General features: G+C 38.4%; 2 long non-coding RNA genes across 4 annotated transcripts in view; one reads left to right on the forward strand and one right to left on the reverse strand.

Moving 5' to 3' along the window:
- Positions 1-13458: 13458 nt before the first annotated feature.
- LOC144022499 (uncharacterized) lies at positions 13459-14252 on the reverse strand. The gene is made up of 3 exons (XR_013284345.1): positions 14195-14252; positions 14017-14113; positions 13459-13748 (listed from the first exon to the last, which is right to left on the reverse strand). It is a non-coding gene; the product is annotated as an uncharacterized LOC144022499 (long non-coding RNA).
- Positions 14253-14420: 168 nt separating this feature from the next.
- The window catches only part of LOC144022498 (uncharacterized), an 85820-nt gene continuing 80274 nt past the window's right edge, over positions 14421-19966 (forward strand). For all 3 annotated transcript variants that reach the window (XR_013284343.1, XR_013284342.1, XR_013284344.1), the window contains exons 1-2: positions 14421-14717; positions 16279-16419. This is a non-coding gene — a long non-coding RNA (uncharacterized LOC144022498). The remainder of the gene's footprint in view (positions 14718-16278; positions 16420-19966) is intronic.

Here is a 19966-nt window from a genome sequence, read left to right on the forward strand (position 1 = left end):
AATTTATTTACTTAAATATTGAATTAATTATAATATAATCCATCCATCCATCCATTTTCTTGACCGCTTATTCCTCACAAGGGTCACGGGGGGAGCTGGCGCCTATCTCAGCTGGCTCTGGGCAGTAGGCGGGAGACACCCTGGACTGGTTGCCAGCCAATCACACATTATAATATAATATATAATTAATTATATATTAATATTATATATTATTATTATTATTATTATTATTATTAGTGTTATATTGTTATATATAATATATATTAATTAAATAATAATAATTAATTATTGCCCTGTGATTGGCTGGCAACCAGTCCAGGGTGTCCCCCGCCTACTGCCCAGAGCCAGCTGAGATAGGCGCCAGCACCCCCCGCGACCCTTGTGAGGAATGAGCGGTCAAGAAAATGGATGGATGGATGGATGGATGGATAATTAATTATAAATCAATTAAAATTAAAAGAATTATTTACAAAATAATAATAATTAAAAAATATATAATGCAATATACAGTCCAGGTGACTTTTTCTGTTCATCCTTGGGGTCATTTTTTTCAGCAAGCCTAGCTGTGAGAATATGTACCCCGCTTCCATTTTAAAAAGATGAACCCTAGCCATCACATGACTTTTTCTGTGTATTCCTATGATCATTTCATCATCATATGAGGTATTTTGGAGGGTCTTGGAAGAACATGATCAATCTTTTTATTGTATTTTCTGTCACTTCACTTTGAGTGGACAGCATCTGGTGTGATGTCGCTGCCAGAGGGCATGATGGGTAGCACTTATTACCTCGCCCCCTCACCACCTCCACCAGCACACACACGCACACACACGCAGGGAATATTCCGGTAGTGGCGGGACGGGAGAAGCCGGGTTTCAGCCGGTATTGATCGGCGAACGTAGGATTATACAGTCTGGCTCTATAGGCTGAGCGGCCTTTCATTCCCGCGCTGAATAGATAGACTGACTGCCACCGCTCTTTTACGATGTGGATCGATGCAAATCGGCTTCCCGCCCCGCCGCTCAATTGTAACTCAATTCTGTTTGCCATAAGTAAAACTTTTCCATCCTGATGTGATTACACGGGGAGCTCCTCAGCCGCCCGTTCAAGCGACCTGCCTGCACTCCTTTACTCGTACTATCTTTTCATATCATTTGGAATCATATGGTAACCTATCGTTTTATTTATTGTTTTGTATTTTATTAGTTTGCATCCTATGGCATAATATCATGTCAACCTTTCATATCGTTTGGTATCGCTTTGTGAGGTTTGTCTTGTTTCCATGTGAGCAAAATGACACAATTTCCCAAGTCATTTTTTAACGTAACATCTTTTGTGACAATGAAATTAACTACTGTACATTTTTTTTAACCAAATGTTAATGTTTCTGCTTTTCTTATGCGAACGTAGCATGAAAACATCCTGGCCCGAACAGACAGTAACGAGACAAGTGATGTCGTATGATTGGAAGAGCGCATTGTGCGAGAAAGCACAGACAAATGAATCCCGCCTTTGTCCCTACGACGGCAAAATTCAATCTCGCGACTCGTCACAAAGCTCACAGCTGTAGCCGCAAACAAAAGCGCGGCTAATATTAGCCCAAGAGCCCGCCGCCGCTAACTTGATTTACGGTTTTTACAGTAATGCGTTGGAGGAGTGCAGCTGCCTCGTGGTGCACGACGAGCGTCTTCGTCGGGAGGCGACAGGTCAACGGCTGTCAGTCAAATGAAGATTTGATGTATCAGCTGATTGATGATCAAAGTTTGGCTAGTGTGCTGAAACCAAAATCCACATTGAAACCCTACTTTGAAGCCCTAAATCTACTTGGGCACTGTATTTTTGAATTGGTTAGAACTTGGTTTTATCCCTACATCAAAAACCTACTTTGAAACAATTTTTATTTTGTTGTATTTTAGTTTTTAGTTGCACTGTTTACTTGGTGCCTTTCCTCACATGGTTTCTCTGTGCCCCGCCATGTTTTTTTTTTTTTTCTTGTCATTGCATTATGGATGTTTTGTTTAGCACCTTGAGTTGCATTTTAATGTATGAAAGGTGCTATATAAAAGTTTGATTGATTGATTGATTGATTGATTGATTGATTGATTGATTGAAACCCTAACTCTAGGTTAAAACCTTACTTTGAAATTCTAAAACTAGTTTTAAACACTATTTTTACATCCTAACCCTAATTTAAAAACCTACTTTAAAATCCTAGCCATAATTTTTTAACTTTGAACGCCTAAAATGTGTTCAAAACCCTACTTTAAAACCCTGACCCAGTACCGTACTTTAAAAGTCTAATCATAGTTTACAACCATACTTTGAAAACTGAACCCTAATATAATACCCTACTTTGTAATCCTAGCCATAATTTTAAAATCCTACTTTGAAACCCTAGCCCCAGTTTAAAAGTCAACTTTGAAACCCTTTCCTTAATTTAAAACCTTACTTTGGAAGAATCTCTTTCCCACAATGCTTTGCTGCGCCCGTGTGTCTGACGCTGCTTTGTGGCGCTGGTGGTGAAAAGCGCTTGCAAGAAGCTGCTGACAGGCGGCTGAATCAGGACAGAAGCAAAGAAAAACGTCGCAGATGGATCTAAGCATGCCCGCCGTCATTAGCCTCAACGTAATCGCATCATTTTAGTCATTGGGAAGTTGTCGGGGGGAGGACGGGATGGGGGTGGGAGGGGGCGCTGTCGGGAAGTCCTCACGGCTGCTACTCTTGATCCTGATATTAAAACTGATGATGCCAAACGACAAAGTCACTTAGCAGCTTTTAATTCTTTCCGTATGTCACTCAAAAAGGGGGAAAGAAATGCTGCTGTCGGTGTGTGTTCTTGCAAGAACGTGGCAAGAGAAGTTCAATTTATAATAGTGTCAATGTTAAAATGTTAACTATTTCATTAACACAAAAAATTATACCATTAATCATGTATTAACGCAGATTAATTACACTATTAATTTTGACCGCAGATGATCCTTGACAACGGATGGTTACGTTAAATGTAGCACAGGTTGTGTTTGCGCAATAAACATACATGCATTAAAGTAAAGCATTTCATAAATGTTTGCGTATGAGATTCAGAATATTTGTTCATGTCAAACTATCGGGGTCATGTTTTTTTCCATTTAGATTATACAAGTAATTAACTGATTAGAACAAGAGGGTGATAAGAGTGTAAAGTGGATAAAAAAAAATGTTGAAGACATCCTCATAATGTTAAATGTCGAAAGAATTAACATAACAGGTGCTGTTTAAATTTCTTTAAATTTGGCAGGCAAAAAATGTTGATTAAAAAGCCTTTTTAATTAAGTAATTAATCAAAATTCTAAGATGTGATTAATCTGATTAAAAAATGTCATTGTTTCACAGCTCTAATTTTATAATATAACAGAAAAGATAAAATTTTTGTAATTTTATTTTATTTTTTTGCTTCAATTCAATGGTCAGTGTGCTGCTCCCAACTCCTGTGTGGTATAATGCAGACATACGGGTAGCCTATACATGGAGAGGTCAAAGAACATACTATAAAATATGCCTTTGACTATTGTTATATGCATTTTATCCTCCTGACTACCAGCAATTCAAATTTGTCCTCTGTAGTGGACATTTTTAAACCTGAATATCTCCCACCCAGTGCTTACGATTGAATGAACTCCTTTTGTGCTCTATAGAGGACATTCAGAGCTTTCCAATGATACCAAACGTGTAAGGGTGGGGCTTTGCTACCTTTGATTGCATCATAAAAGAAAATGGCCTCCCTCAGCACTTTTTAGGGAAGGGGAAAAGTAAGTGTATAACACTTTTTATTGAACAAATTTAGGCTTAAACACATTAAAGCATTGTTTGAATTATTTTAACTGTATTTGAGCCTAGCATTTAAGTTTTTAAAAAAATGTCCTCTGGAGTGGACACATCAAGCTGGAAAATAAAAACTTTTTTTTTTTTTTTTTTTTCAAAATTTCTTTTGTAGTATTCCAGTTACTTCACAAAGATTGGGGAATATCAAAATAAACATGATTGGACAATATTTTTTTTTTTCCTGGTAGTCAGGAGGATATGTGTCGTTCCACCATTTGTGCTCAAATATGTGTTGGTTAAGCCGTAAGAACACGGCAATGATGCTATTCGTTAGCTTGTCAATGGTGTTCAGCATTGTTGGTTAGCCTTATGATAAATGGGCTTATCTAAAATAAAGTTCATTCTCTTTGTTTGATGTTTAGTTTGACAGTAAACTTCAGCTAGGAGTGGAGAATAAACAGTGAATCGGGTCACTCATATCTTGAGACAGAACAGTATTCCAACACATTCACACATACGCACCCCGATGTATTTGCACTGCATATTTGCTCAGGCCAGGCTGCTCACTGACAGATGTTTCGGCCTCTGACAGATTTAAAAGGTTTGCGTCTTCATTCTTCAACGCCGGCGGCCACCCGCTAAACGTGTGTGTGTGCGCGCATGTGTTTATTGTCTCACGGCAAGGGCCCGTCGTGTTGTCATCACATTTCGTGTGCTGACCACCGCAATTTGGACACAAGAGTGAAATTCACTCAGTGTTTCGAAAGCGCACATGTTGCTTTAGGGTGTAAGGTCAAGTCAAGGTTAAGCGGTCGACCAGGAAAATGTTGATCAAAAGATTCTTCAAGCTTTTCACCACCAAAGGAGACAAAAGGTACATTCACAGGCAGCTCACGAAATGCTACCTAGTTTGGTAACAAAGTTTGCAAGTTAATGACAAGTCGGCATTGACCAAGTCATTGTTTACTTATACAAATAAATAAGGAAAAATGTCTCGGTTATTCCCTTTTTTTTTTTTTTTTAATTTATCATCACCATCAATTAAATGAAGAAGCTTTATAAATACTAATTTGTTAAATTGATGATTATTTACTACTAATAATATCTAACAAATAGTTTTTTAGCTGAAAAAATGTCTATATTTTCTGACAACACAGTTAGGAATTAATTTATAGAAATGCAAATTGACATATACATCTATACATTTCTTGCATGTATAAATATCTATCTATATATTATTGTATTTTAATAGCTAAAATTAAAATAAATGGATAAACCTTGTTTTTAAAAAGAGAAATGATCACATATATGTGAATTTATTTCATATTTATTTAAAATATAATAGTATTGAAATTGAAATATTTTGAAAGAAAATTATATGCCACTTCAAAAGACAATATGCATGATTTTAAGGAAGTAAAAATGTATACACATCTACACTGAATGTATGAATAATATGTAGTTTTTTCTCATTTGTTTATAATATTTGTATTTTCAAAGCTACATTACATTCAATAACATGTCAAATTTAATTCTTAAGTATTATCATCATCACCATTTTCCCCAATTTCGACACTGATAATTATGCAGCATATCTTAACAAATATTTGAATTTGAACCATTGGTTGGTTGAACATAAACAAGCAATAATATGAGAAATATCATTTCTGTCAACGCTGATTTGTCACCGAGTAAACAAGCACGACGTCATCACTGCAATTTTCCCGGCATCCTTGCGTGTTTTTTTATATTTCTCTAAGACGGCGTCTCTTCCAGGAAGCTTTGGTTGCCCAGCTGTCCTCCAATCTCCCCCCCCCCCCCCCCCCCCCCGCCGCCTTCTGGTCAGACCTCAGGTCCGAGAGTGGATCAAGACGTCCAGTGACAGGCTCGTGAAGGCCCCCGCTGAGTTCACCTTGATGGATGCCCCCTCCAGGTGTTTTCAATGGGGCACAATAAGCGCGGCCCCTCTAATGCATTATTGGGCCATTAGGACCCGGCCCGCAGAGACCACTTACGCGCCGGCCTATCAATAACGCGCTGCGTTCGGGGGGTCCGGGGAATTAGTCATACTGATGTTCTATTTAATCAGAATCTCATTAGATTTTAACAGGGTTACAGTAACCCTGCTTTCATTTCCATAAGAGCAGACATTGCTCACTGATGTCACACGCACGGGCAACCAACACGGGAAATGGAATATAGATGTGTGTGTTTCCAAGTTATAAACGTCTGTCACTCAACGTGTACTCATACGCACTCATTTTAAAGGAACATCAGCAAATAACATTTGTAAAATGGTCATTATTCAAGCATAGCAAATTAATAGGATTTTTTTGTTTTTGTTTTGTTTTTATGTGTGTGGTTAGGAGGCTAATGAATGTCTCTCAATGATGTACTGAAATGCAGTCAAGTTTCAGACATGCAAAATAGCTGACAATTTTCCATATGGCACGTTTGCTAGCTTAATGCTAACCTACAATGCAAAATGCCGAAATGGTCTTAACTCATTCCCTCCCAGCCATTTTTACAGAAACAACCCCCTTGTCTTCCGGCTGTTTTCCTGGATTTTGACTGATTTTGCAAGGCCCACAGAATATTGTGTTCTACTGCTATAAAACATGGAACCTAGCAAAAGATCATCAGGAAAAAAAAAGTACATTTCTATGTTTTAGTTTTGCAGCAATTATCATTGGAATGTAGCTAAGTTTCATCATTATTCACAAATCTGCTTAGAACTGTGGGGAAATCATCTTGTTTTAACATGGCCCTTATATTCTGCTGCCCCCTGCTGGGCAGTTTTGTAATAACTACCATTGCTTCAACTGGTCTCTGCATCAAAACCTTCTGTATGCTATAGCATAAAAAAATAACATAAAGAACCTCTTAATACGTCTTTGGGACACTTAAAACATTTAAAATAGAACATATTTATATGTGTTTGGGAGCAAATGAGTTAAGTTAGCATAAATGTGACATGAGCAGCATACAGAGCATAGAACAACACAGAACTCAACATTGTACATAAAAAACACCAAAAAGTTCAACCAAGCCATTTAATAAAAGTCTGCTAGCCAAATGCTAAAATGTAATGCAAAATGCCCACACGGGCTAAGGGAAATTAGCTTAGACATTCGTAATTATAATCCTCCAAAACAACTGTTGCTTTAATACACACAGAGCAGCAATGTTACTGGCGATTACTTGGGTACCTTCTCTGCCTCTTCCTCTTGATCTTAATGATGCCGCGTATCGTCCAGTAGAGCTCAGTGCTGCCTGACAGGTTGTGGCACAATGTGGTACTACATTCAAGGAGAACAACAAAATGCAGACTTGGCTGGATACCATAAAAACCTCTTAAAAAAAAATAAAAAGTTTAAAACTCAGTGTTATTGGGGGGGTGTATTTTCTCCACACAGGCCACACAGAAGCGAACTGTCTCGCAGTGTTCTTGGTAAGTTTGCTGATCTTGCTGATCTTTCATCGTCTTTGGCCGCCTCCCTCCTCACTGCACTTTTTCAATTAGCACTTTATTATTGCAGCTCCCCCTCCCGCCCCATCCTGGTCAAAGACCCCCAGGTGCTGAGAGCCGCGTGCCAATAGAGACGCGGTGCTTGTGTGCTTGTGTGAAAGTTGCTGGTAGGTTGCGAGTGCAGAAAGACACCTTTCAGCAGCGTATTTATCAATGCATACATCAATCTCAATTCAACACATTAGGGTTTTAAACTTGGGTTAGCGTTTCAAGCAATGTAGTTTACAGTTTTTAATGAGCGTTTGGAGTCAGATTTAAAGTTGGGGTTTAAAATTAGCGTGTAGCAAATGTTACAGTTGTTAATTGGGGTTTCAAGACAATACCAGCGTTTAAAATGTTTGAGTTGGTGTTTTAAACAAAGGTTAGGGTTTTCAAGACATGATTAGAGTTTCAAATTATGGTTTATAATAAGTGTGTTAGGTCTAGGTTAGTATTTTGAACAAGGCTTAGAGTTTCAAGTTAGGGTTTGAAATTAGAGGGGGTTTTTTTGGCCTGGTTTAGGGTTTTAAAATTGAGTGTTTATAATTTGGGTTTCAAGCCTTGGTTGTTAGATTTTCGGTTTCTAATTTGAATCCATCCAGGTTGGTTTCCAAATATTGGTTTTAAAAAGCATATATTTATTAAATAACTTAATGTACAATTTCATTGTGAAACTTCCAGTTAATTTGTTTAAAAAAACAGCGGTTCAAAACAAATCTTCATTATTTTCCCTGATTCCAAGGCAGCGGGTCAATTGAACAAAAGATGTCGTGTGTCTTGTGCCGTAAAAATGTCAAGAATTTTATAGTTTTTTTTCATGGTTTCTGACACTTTTTGGCTAGTTAAAGGGATACTTGACACATTGAACAATTTTCAGGAGTGAAAAGTTAATATTTTATCCAGAATGAATTTGATAACGTCATTATTTTTCATGTACAATTAATACCTTTGAAAAGTATTTTTCCAAGTTGCTGTCGACTGATGATGACATCACCGGTGCTGAGGAAGTAGGTAACGGCCAATGATGGCACCTGGCTCACCTGTTTTTTGTGTTTGGTCAGTAAACTAAGCCATGATTGGTCGTTACCTACTTCCTCAGCACAGGTGATGCCATCATCAGTCGACAGCAAGTTGGAAAAAAATGTGAAGGTATTAATTGTACATGAAGTTATAGACAAAATATTACCTTTTTACTGCTGAAAATGGCTCAATGAGTCAAGTATCCCTTTAAACATTTTTTCCAATTCCATTTTGTCGTGGGTTTGGACACATTTATTATTACCCGCCATGCGTCAAATTGACCCACCCGGCGGTTCGAGTGTGGATCAGACTGGTTGAGTCCACCTCCTCTCTCCTTATAAGGTCCTCGTGTGGCCGCCCCTTCAGAATCAGGCCCTTATGCGGAGTGCAGGAAGCGATGCGCAACACCGGCATGCATAATCTTTTAATACGTGCGCAGGCGTGACAGATTAAAGCGTCAGGGTGTTGACAAGTGACACAGGAGCCTCACTCCGTACTCCCCTCTCCCCAATGACTTCCCCTTGCCGGCCTTGCGGCCTCCTTACCTTCATTAAAGCAATTGGCTTTCCAGATTGTTCCCCGATACGCACCCGTTTATGTCTGCAGCGATAAGAAGCTTACGCTAAATGAGCGCTAATGAGAGGAAGAGGACGAAAAGGAGGAAGAGAAATTTGAAAGTGGGGGAGAAAGTCGTCTCAACTCTCAAGGTTCAAGCTTTATATACACTCTAAAAACATTCGGGTCCAAATTAGCCCAATTTGGGTAAAAACAAACAAACTACTATTTTTCTGGATTGTGTAGAGCAAGACAAACTCTCCACCAAAAAATTTTGTATAAAACCCCCCAAAATTTGTTGAGACAAATATACCGAAGTAAGCCTTTTTGGCCCATTTTTGACCCAATTGTTTTTTTTTTTTTAGAATGTAATCCAGGGTTGAAAAGGCGAAACCCTAATTTGGGATCCTATTTTACAAAACAACCCAGAAAGTTGGGTCAAATTCACCCAAGTAGATGGTCGGTCCAATATATTTATTTATTCAACCAAAATTAGGTTGTTGTTGATACAGCAGTTTTAAGAGTGTAACCTGTGTTTAACACCCTAACTCTACCATAAAACCTGAATTAAAAACCCTATATCTTAACATAAAACACAAACAATTGCTTAGAACACTATTTCAAACCTTACCATTTGCTTCAAATCCAAATTTAAAACTCTTGACACAGGCTTGTAACACGAGCCTTGGCTTCATACCCAAACTGAAAACCCAAACCCTTGTTTGAACCCCTCACCCTATTTATAAATGCTAATTGGAAACCAAATCCTAACACAGACTTGAAACATTATAATAAAAGATTGAGATTGAAGCCATTCTTTTAACTTGAAACTCTAACCTTTGTTTACCACCCTAACCCAATCTTAAAATTATCATTTCAAACCCTAACTTGAAACCTCAACCCTTGCTTGAAGCCCTGATTTGAAACCATAGCCTTGTTTTGAATTCCTAATTTGCAATCCTAATTTGAAACCCTTTTGTTTGCACTCCTTACAAACAACTCCCAAACCCTAACCCCGTGTTTATGTAGTCCCGCTTGGATTAGGGTTAGGTTGGGTTTCTATGACCTTGAGCTTGAGACCCTACCTTGAAAGAAGCCCACCACTGACCTACGGACCCTGGATTTAAGGCGCTTCATTTGAACCTTAACTTGAAAGCCTTACTCCGTGGCCCGTGTCTCATCATGTCCTCATGGGTCCATTAGCCACACAGTCCCAGCTGGGTGCCTCCCTGGGGGAAGGCCAAGTTGGGTGGCAGACCGGGCAAAGCCCCCCCCCCCCATCCACGTTCCTCATTGTGTGCTCTGAAAGGGACGACGCTAATTGCGGCTAATTCGATTCCAAAGACATTTGTCAGTTTGAATGTAAACACTCCGCACGCAACCTTGCTAACTTCTTTGAGCTCTCACTCAGCCATCTGACTGCGACCAATCGTCTGTGCCATAAATGCAAGATGGACTCAAATTCTAATTTGAAAGCTGAGCCTGTGTGTCTTGACTTTAAAGTCTCATTTCAATCCCTAATGCAGATTTGATACCCTAATTTGAAAATCAATTTTTTTTTTGTTTTAGAACCTTAATCTTGGCTTCAAACCTCAAATTTAAACCCAAACCTTTGTTTAAAACCTCAACCGTAGCTTTTTAAACCCTAATTTGAAACCCCAACCTATATTCGAAACCATAATTTAAAACCCCAACTTTTTGAACCCAGATTTGAAACCCTATTGGTTTAATATCCTAGCCAGTTCATTGGCAGACGAACTTCCAAGCTTCCACTTAGCGAGCCGACTGCAACTGATCGTGCGTGCCGCCGTTAATCCTCCCTGAGCGGCGCTCGAGCGCGAGGGCGTCACATGACTGCCCGCTGAGCACATCGGCCTAATCATCGGGAAGAAACCCGCAAAGGAAACCGGCTTTCGGCAACCACTTAAGACCAATACATAAATCGGGTCTTCAATTGTTGAAGCCCTAACCCAGGCTTGACCAATGAAGTCCTCGATAGTAGTTGGCGCTATAACTGTGGCAGTTTGATACATCGGCGAATCGTCTGCATTGGAAATTGATAATCAATTTAAAACCCGAACTTTGGCTTCAAACCCTAATTTACTGCTGTGTGTAAACAGAAACAGTTCCATTGGGAAACAGCTGTAGTGCAGTGAAACCGGTCACCGATGGCTATCAGATGTTTGTCCTTTATGGTACTTATGGTAGTTGATCGTTTATCTTGGCCATCACAAGCGGCAGGTGAAGTGGCCGACGGCTTTTGTCTGCGGGAAGAACACGGATTCAAAAAAAGCCGGAGGTCAAGGCGTACCGGTAATCCGGACAGCTGCATTGGTGGGATTAGTTTGGCTGCTCGGGTCCAACTAAAACACACGTTTCCATGGCGATGACAGTTATAAAATCAGCTAAAGGTGACACAGCTAAATTCAGTTGATTAACAATTCATTTTCCAACGCAACTTCAGCATCAGATCACGCAGGCTACAACAATTGTTTGTGATTCCTTACAAATTGAGGAGACAAAATACAATATAATTAAACTTGATTTAAAAAAAAAAAAGTTAAGTTGGCAGCAACATTCCTGAGCATTTGTGGTTGACTCGTTTTCTACAATTCTTTTTAATCCCAACATGCTGGGTAAAATCCTCATCTGAATGCTCTGGGCATTAAAAACAGCATTGGCTCAATCCCTTTTGGCCCAGTGTTGAGTTAGCTATTTCACCCAACAGATTGGGTCAAAGATTAGATTTGGTTGGGCTGAAGACGTAGCTGGTTACCATTTTGAACAATCATGTGGTGTGTTCTGAAGTTGAACGAATTATTTTAATGTAACATTCTTTCAAATTCAAATTCTGGTCGAATCTGGTTTTACTTAATATATAAGAATCCAATTTTGATAAAAATAAATAAATAAATTAAATAAATAAATAAATAAATAGACCGATCTGCTCCTAGGGTTAATTTGACCCAACTCTGGCTTGTTTTGTATCAAAACAAATACAAAAATGGGTTGTTTTGATTAAAACTTTTTTTAAATTAAAAAAAAAGGGTTATTTCTGACCCAGCACCAACGCAAAATCGGTAGGTTGTGTCAAGAAGGGCATCTGTTGTAAGAAGAATTGCCATTGCTGCTTCTTCTTTGAAAATGTTAACTCATTTGCTCCCAAAAACTTTTAAATGCTATATTTCAAATGTTTTAAGTTTCCTAAAGACGTATTTATACGTTTGTTTTATTTGGTTTGTTTTTATGCTAAAGCACACAGAATACTTTGATGCGGCCTCTGAACTGAAGAGAAGAGTTAAAGCAATGCTAGTTATTACAAAAACGGCCAGCAGGTGGCAGCAGAGTATAAGATCAACCAAGGCCATGTTAAAACAAGCTGATTTCCCCACAGTTCTAAGCAGATTTGTAAATAGTCATGGAAATTAGCTATATTCTAATGCTAATTGCTGCAAAACAGAAAGACTTTATTATATTATTAGTTATTTTAAATTTTTTTCCTGATGAAAGAAGAGGCTCTAATCTTTCTTTTGGTAGGTTCTTTGTTTTTAAAGCAAGAGAACACAATTTTATCTGGACCTTGTAAAATCTAGTAAAACAGCCCGGGAGCGAAGGGGGTTGCTTCAGTGAAAATGGCGGGGAGTGAATGAGTTAATAATGAATTTGTTCTTATTTTTAACTACAGTTATACAGATTTTAATCTGGTATCTCATTGTTTGGAAGCTGTAACTCATCATAATGGAAAGTTTTTCTCCTTTCTTGGGATTCAAATCTTGACCCAACATGCTGAGTCCTCATCCCAAATGTTCTGGGTATGAATAACACAGCATTGGCTCCGTTTGGACCCAGCGCTGGGTTAGCTCTTTCACCATTTGGGTTACTGTTACCAGCAGTTTTTAAGAGTTAATTTATGGATAACAAGGTCACAGGTCACCAACCCAAACCTTTTTTTTTTCACAGCCATCCTGTCCTGCTGGTCTGACTGATCGTGCCGGGGGCCCCTAGAGGGTGCTAATTGAATTGCTGTGCAAGGAATAGTGAGGGGCCTTAATGTTGAGATAAGGCGACTTATAGGACAGATCATTGACAGCATGTGTTGCTAATAAACATGTCAGTGTCACGCGCACACACGCACACAGCCGTGTTCAACTACGCTGTGTGCATTCAAATGTTTGCTTTCAAAACATTCTTCTGCTGCTGAGAACTTTTCAATAGCTTGTCAATCATCACCATCATTACTTGTTGTTGACGAGGTCAGGCGCAGAGTAGCAAGGGTGGCTAAAATAACCAAGATTTAAAATCTATCCCTAACTGATACCTCGAGTATCCTAATTTGATAATTTAACTCTGGGTTGAAACCAGTTTTCGAAATAATTTTTAATTTTGTTATCACTCATCAGAAAGATGGACATTGTTAGCTTGCCATTATAAATAAAACAGTGCAGCAAATATCTGTCATGATGTCTCCAGCACCACAGTCAGTTTTCCTCCCATTTTGCTTCCTTGTTTTCTTTCCTCAGATGTCTGCTGCTGATGTCTGCCGCCAGATACAAAACTACATCATCCATCCACAATATACTTCTGTCATGTCTGGACATAAAGTAACCAACAATAAAAAGAAACAAAATCTAAAATGTATCGACCTCAAGTTTAGTGTTTGAAGCTCGTTATTAAAATAGTTAATACAACCACAAAACGTTTCATCTGCATCAGCCGCAGAAGAACAGCACACACTCATTTCATAAAAGCGAGTGTGTGTAAATGTCCGTGGTCTTATTGCGACATCTGCCGCTACTTGACGGTACTGCGTGTAGGAGTCCACATCTGGTCACCTGACATCTTTGGACATCGCTCATTGGTTGTCCTGAGAAATGAGGAAGAAAATAGTTCACGGCTTACGTTCTTCAACGTCGTGTTACATTTTAATTTGGAAAATAAATAAATAAATAAATAAATAAATAAATAAATAAATAAATAAATAAATAAATAAATAGAATAAAGTAATTGGTCATTCCGTTAAAAAAAAAAAAAAGTATTACTGGCACGTCACCCATTTTAATTTTGATGTTGTCTTCTTAATTGTTAATTTAATAATTGATTTTTTTTTTAATGGTTTATTTTTTTGTGCTTACAAAAATCCACCACTGTCACGTGGTTCGTAGTACCCTTTTGCATCAGTATCAGTTGAAGACTCCTTGCATTCAGACTGAGCCTCTAAACCTGCACAGACTTAAAAAAAAAAGAAAAAAACAAAAAAAAGAGGTGAGTTTGTAATTAAGTTGTTAAGAGGCAAATTGTGAGACGTCGTACCTGGACGTCCACCAGGAACTTAACTGCATTCTGTTGAGACACTGTCGGGACTAGCAACAGTTCTGAAAGGACAAAAATGTATGAAAACTAATAGGATATGTTATAAATGATGGATATACAGTAGTTCGAGTATACCATGTCATTTCCCAACGGGGTTAGCTATGGTCGAAATAATGTTGAAATAGTTAACGAAGTAAAGCAAACCTATGAAGACTGCCTGGTGACCATTTTTAAAAAGCATGTGTGGCACTATGGGAAAAGTCAATACATAAATAGTTGCCCCCCCCCATAATTTTATTTTCGTTTATGTTTAAGTTGTTTTCTACTGAAAGAACTACTGGTCAGTGTCTATTTTGTATCAAAGTGCAATTTAAGTTTTCGCCAGCAGAGGGTGCTTAGAACCTTGCGTATTCGAGCAGTGTTTGACTAAACTACTGTCGACGAAGACGCGTAATTTGTGTATGATGACGCCAGATGGTTGCAACGCGAACGCTATTTAACTTTTATTATTGTGCTTTGACAGGTAAGATACATTCTAAGTAAAATGTAAATATAGACAATAGTAGAAGAAAGTGATTATAAGTGTTTGAGAATGTCACACATCATGCTAGATTGTATGTATTGATGTACCTGTTCAAGCGCTTATGAAAGTGATTCCCGTACATGTATACGCCGAAATGAAACACGGTGTCCGTGGGTGTTGAAATAAGAGAAGTTATTGTAATTACTGCTGAGAAATGCGCATGTTAAGAAGTATGCGTCATATAATGAGACACTAATGTTAATTGTATCATCGGGCTAAACGCTAAACTAAGCGTTGTTATGCTAGACGCTAGATTTACGCTAATGAGTACGTGTGGGCCTGTATCATTTTTTATTGGTCAGTGACTAAGGCCGCAACTCTACATTTTGTTTTGGATTAAAGAGGCACAATATAATTTGAACATTAATAGTTCAGACAACAGTATAATTGTGAAAGCTAGTGGATTAACAGTTAAAGTAAACATTAGAAGAGTAAAACAGATTGTGGAAAGGAGTGTAAATGTCGTTCATTTCAGTGTTTATAGAGTAGAATGCATATTGTGATTTCTTGAAAATGAAACTGTTAAGTATGTGAATAAAACTAACCGTAGCTATAGGTTTGTCAGAGGCTGTAATATGGTAGATGCCACGGACTTCCGATTTCTGGGTTTCACACCTCAACGTCGTTTCCGGCCACTGATGGCCACGTTCCAACATTCGCACCCCCACACCTGCACCCCCAACCGCGCGCTCCCAGGGCGTCTCAGCTCGCTGAAATGCTTCTGACAACTGACACAGACACACTACACACTCGCACCCGTCGACGGAAACCGAAGGGCACAATGGTGGAAGCGGAAGAACTGAGTCAAAAAAATAAAATAATATAAAATAAAAAAGAAAACAACTGCCCACGTCGCAAACAGGAAACGGAAACAAAGCTGATGTGTGAAATCCAGGAAGTCGGAAGTTCCGCCTCCTCTGTGGCATATACGCGATAGAAGTTGTTTTCATTTCATGTCGAAGAAGACAAGTCAGTATATGATGACGCAAGACAAGGGTTGTGCACTGCGAACGCTGTGGTAGCTTTTGTATTGTGCTTTGACAGGCCGACAGTGGAAGAATAAAAGTAAGTATGTTGCACGGCAGATGACTTGGCCCATCATGCTTGTCTGTGTAACACATGCCAAACCTACTGAGAGTATTTGACAGCATTATTAACTGAGCAAAACCAAGCTATCAAAACTCTCCCATGTTTTGGTCATTGGACTTACAACAAAATATTTGGGCACTGTCACGTTTTGTCTTTCTTTTTTATGGCGTCACGTGTCATCTGTCTTCTTTTCGCCATTGTCAGTGTCTACACTATGGTAAAAAACAAACAATGCTGGTTTAATTAGCACTTGATAATGTTTTCTACAGTAATCTATTAGAGTCAAAAGTACAGGATTATGACAGGCTGCACACCCTCTAACCTACCCACTGCGGTTTGTAGTCATAGGTTTGTTTGTTTTTTGCGGGCCTTCTCCTTCCATTTACGTGCAGCTTTATTTCTCCTTCTCCAGGCTGAATAACTGTTCCATGTCTTTTTCCTCGTTGTCGTTTCTTGGGGAAAGACGTTGGAAGAAGTGAGATGCTGTTACGTAGACTAATGAAGCATTTCCAAGACTTGACAAGCCAATTTTGCACTTCAGTGTTCCTCCAAGGTGAGTTGCAATTGACCGACTTACTACTTTTTGTCGGGTCGCCATCAGATTCCGTTTTTCTGCAAATAAATAATAATAGCGTATAATATTTGACTTGATTGGGAACTAGAGATTAGACTAAATATAACACTATGTGTCCTGATACTTACCCATTAGCCTCCTTAGGTTTAGCCGTGAACTGGGCTCTTTTCCCGGTCTCATTACTACTTTCCAGTGTCGGGACATCTTTGGGGTTCATTTTTCTCTTCTTTGTTATTGGTGAGTCTCTGTCAAGATTAAATATTATAATAGCAACAGCTTAAAGTTTGTGGTTTGCTTTCTCTGGGCTGATGGTTTGCAAGCAATGTAAAAAATTACAAACATGCCAAAATGCAATGTCAAATTCTCTTATTGGTTAAAAAAAATGTAAACGTGAAGTAGGTCTGTAGCTTGGACTAGAGTTGACTGCATAATGTAGCACAAAACGGGAGGGTTAGTTGACAATTTCTGGACAGGTCATGAGGCTAAAACACAGTTAGCCCACTTCACATAAAAAGATTTCTTGAGATATGAGCAACCCAACTTGCACATTTTTTTTGCGCTACCAGCCTTTGTATGAATGATTTGTTGCCTTGAGAAATTTGGAACCCTCCGGGGTTCCATAAAACCCATCTAAAGTGTGTCTGAACTGACCTTTTACTGTTTGGTGTTGGTCTAAAATTGGGCCAGCTCCTTTTCAAGCGTTCTTTTCCTAGTAAATACAGTACCATGAGGCAATGAAGAAGCACACACAAATATATATTCTCGGGTTTGTTTAGTCGGTTACTTAAGATGTACCTTTTGGTGTGTGGATGCCACCTGGCATGGCTTTCCCTTTCCCTCCGATGTTGCTAGAACAGTACAGACTTGAAAGGTAAAAAATGCATAAAAGTAATAAGATATAGAACACAAACTCTTACTTGATGCGCCTTGCTGTTGAAGACTCTGTGTTGGTCATCCTGGTGGCTGCAGATTTAGTAAACATCTTGGCACGTTCTGGGAAAAAAAATGGGTAGTGTTGTTCACGACTGTTTAAAACAGTCCAAATCTGTTCAGAAAATGCAGGCAGATGGCCAGCTGAAGACACGAGTACACTTTACTTTATTGAATTGTCCCATGTAGGGAGATTTTGTTTGCTGCAAGTCACAAGCATATGACACCAAACAACAATACCAATACAATAAATAAAACATGAGCAGCAGACAAATTGAATCAAATGCGTCAGGTATACAGACACAAAAAGAACATCGGACTACTGAACAAATATTCTGCAGCTGGAGTGTTGCAGGTTGGAAAGGATAGACTCAATAAAAGCATTATAAAACATTTTGAGTAGGCATTTATATACTCTACATGGTAGGAAATTGTAACAGGCTTCATCAGCCTCGTCCGACAGCTTTTAAACATACTGTGCCGACATACGGGGTTGGATACAGTGATATAACCTAGATTTAAGGTTTTCTGGGGGAAAAAATACAACAAATTAGCCAGAATTTAAATAAGTGTTTACATTTTGAATAAGGCTACTATATTTTTTTTGTTTGTTTGTATGTATGTATGTATTTATTTATTTTTATTATATTGAGAATTAAAAGTAGCATTTTTGAAAACTTTTTTTTTTTCTGGAAAAAATACACTATCCTTCAAAAAGAATCATTCTCAAATGATTCCAGCTTGCTTTTATTCTTGCGAAAATACAACTTTACATACAATTTGATCAAGATATGCACTGGCATCAAATAGGGCTGGGTATTGATTCAGATTTCCAGGATCGTTTCGATTCACGACAGTTTTCGATTCATTTGAGGAATTCATGCAGCACCTATTTTAGACAGTTAAAAGTACCGGTGCTGCAAATAGTAGAAACTTCTTGCTGTAATTTAATGCATTAGTAAAAATATGAATATTATTTACATTAAGAATTGAATCCATTGCAGTTACATTAATACTCTGTTTTATTTAACATGGCCTTATAAAAACAATAATTATTTAAATAAATATATGTAAAGAAAAAAAGTGACAAAAAACACTGACACTCACGACATTCACATTGTTGTTTTTGTGCAAATGTTCCAGTGGTGTTTGAGGGGAGGGTGTGTGTGTTGGGGGCGGGGTCGATATAGCGATACATGGTTTTATGTATTGATATTGGGATATGAAAAGGCTTATCGATACAATATCGGTATATCGATATTTTGAACCCAGCCCGAGCATCAAATTCAAAACAATAAGAGGACCTGCTAAATGTGACTTACTAAATGTGACGTGTCGTTTCACCATTGGGGATAGTGGCCTGTTTTCCGTCTTGTTTGGTACTTTGGAAACCTTGCTCTGCAAACTGAATTCTTGCAGTAACTCTCAAGAATACATCTTGCACCAAACCCGTTGATTTCCACCAGTTTGGTATGCAACTGTGACGAAACCAGGAAGCGCCAACACCGTGGGAAACAAACTAATCTAACATTGATGAATGGATGCTGCAATTAATTCTGTTCTTGCAGAATTACTCCGTTTCCTTGTTGACTGTTGAAGAGAGGCGCTTTGTGCATTTTTATCTGGTACAGATGTTCGTGCTTCCCCTCCACCCCCTAAACGAGACTGAAGATGTCATTTTCATCCGTTGCCATGATTGGTCAAAACAAGTGTGAACAAGATGCCGCATCGGTCAATCATCGGAAATATTGTCTATAATGTCCCGCCTTTCTCAACCAAATCACTGTGGAGCAGTCCCACATTGATATTGTGGGGAACTCTCGAGTGAATCACAATTATCAATTTGGCTATTGCCAGGTTAGTACTTTGGAATACTCTTTAAAAAAAGAAAAGAAAAACAAGTTGGAAACTACAGATTGTAGTCTGATCTTGAAATTCATTCGTACCAAAAAAAAAAAAAAAAAAAAAAGACGCAAACTGACTGGTTGCTGTTTTGCATCGGAAGCACACATTTTGCTGCTCTGGTGATCATCATGGTGCAAGCCCCTATAGGAGCATCAGAAATGATGTTATTGTAAATTAATTCTGACAATAGGATGAAATTTACCTCTTTGCTTCTGGACTGACTCCTGATCCTCCTTCTGTTGCGGTTCTCTGAAAAACAAACACTATCAAAATAACCATATAGGCCAACCAGAAAATTGGACAATTACATGAAGGACAAGTAGTACCGGACTTTTTGGTTTGGTTGGTGTAGATATTGTCAAGAATCAGTCTTGTATTTATTTTTTATTGGCTTTATCGGCATACAGCCAGATTTCTTCTACTTTTGAGATATTTTTACGTGGTACCTCCAAGAGTTTAGAGACACCAGACACTGTTGGATACAATGGCTCCTTTCTAACAATATGACAGACTTGTGTTGCTAAAACTTGAATTAAATAATGTAGTTCTGGTTGAAGCACTGTTGTATTTAAGTCTTTGTGCTTCAATGTATTTCTTGAAAATAAGTTACAATGCTATATTTGGCTACATATTGGAGCAAGAAGGAAGTTAGTTTATGCGTAATACTTTTCCTAAATTAATCATCAGAATA

The sequence above is a fragment of the Festucalex cinctus genome, chromosome 7, assembly GCF_051991245.1.
Source record: "Festucalex cinctus isolate MCC-2025b chromosome 7, RoL_Fcin_1.0, whole genome shotgun sequence".
Classification (NCBI taxonomy): Eukaryota; Metazoa; Chordata; class Actinopteri; order Syngnathiformes; family Syngnathidae; genus Festucalex; species Festucalex cinctus.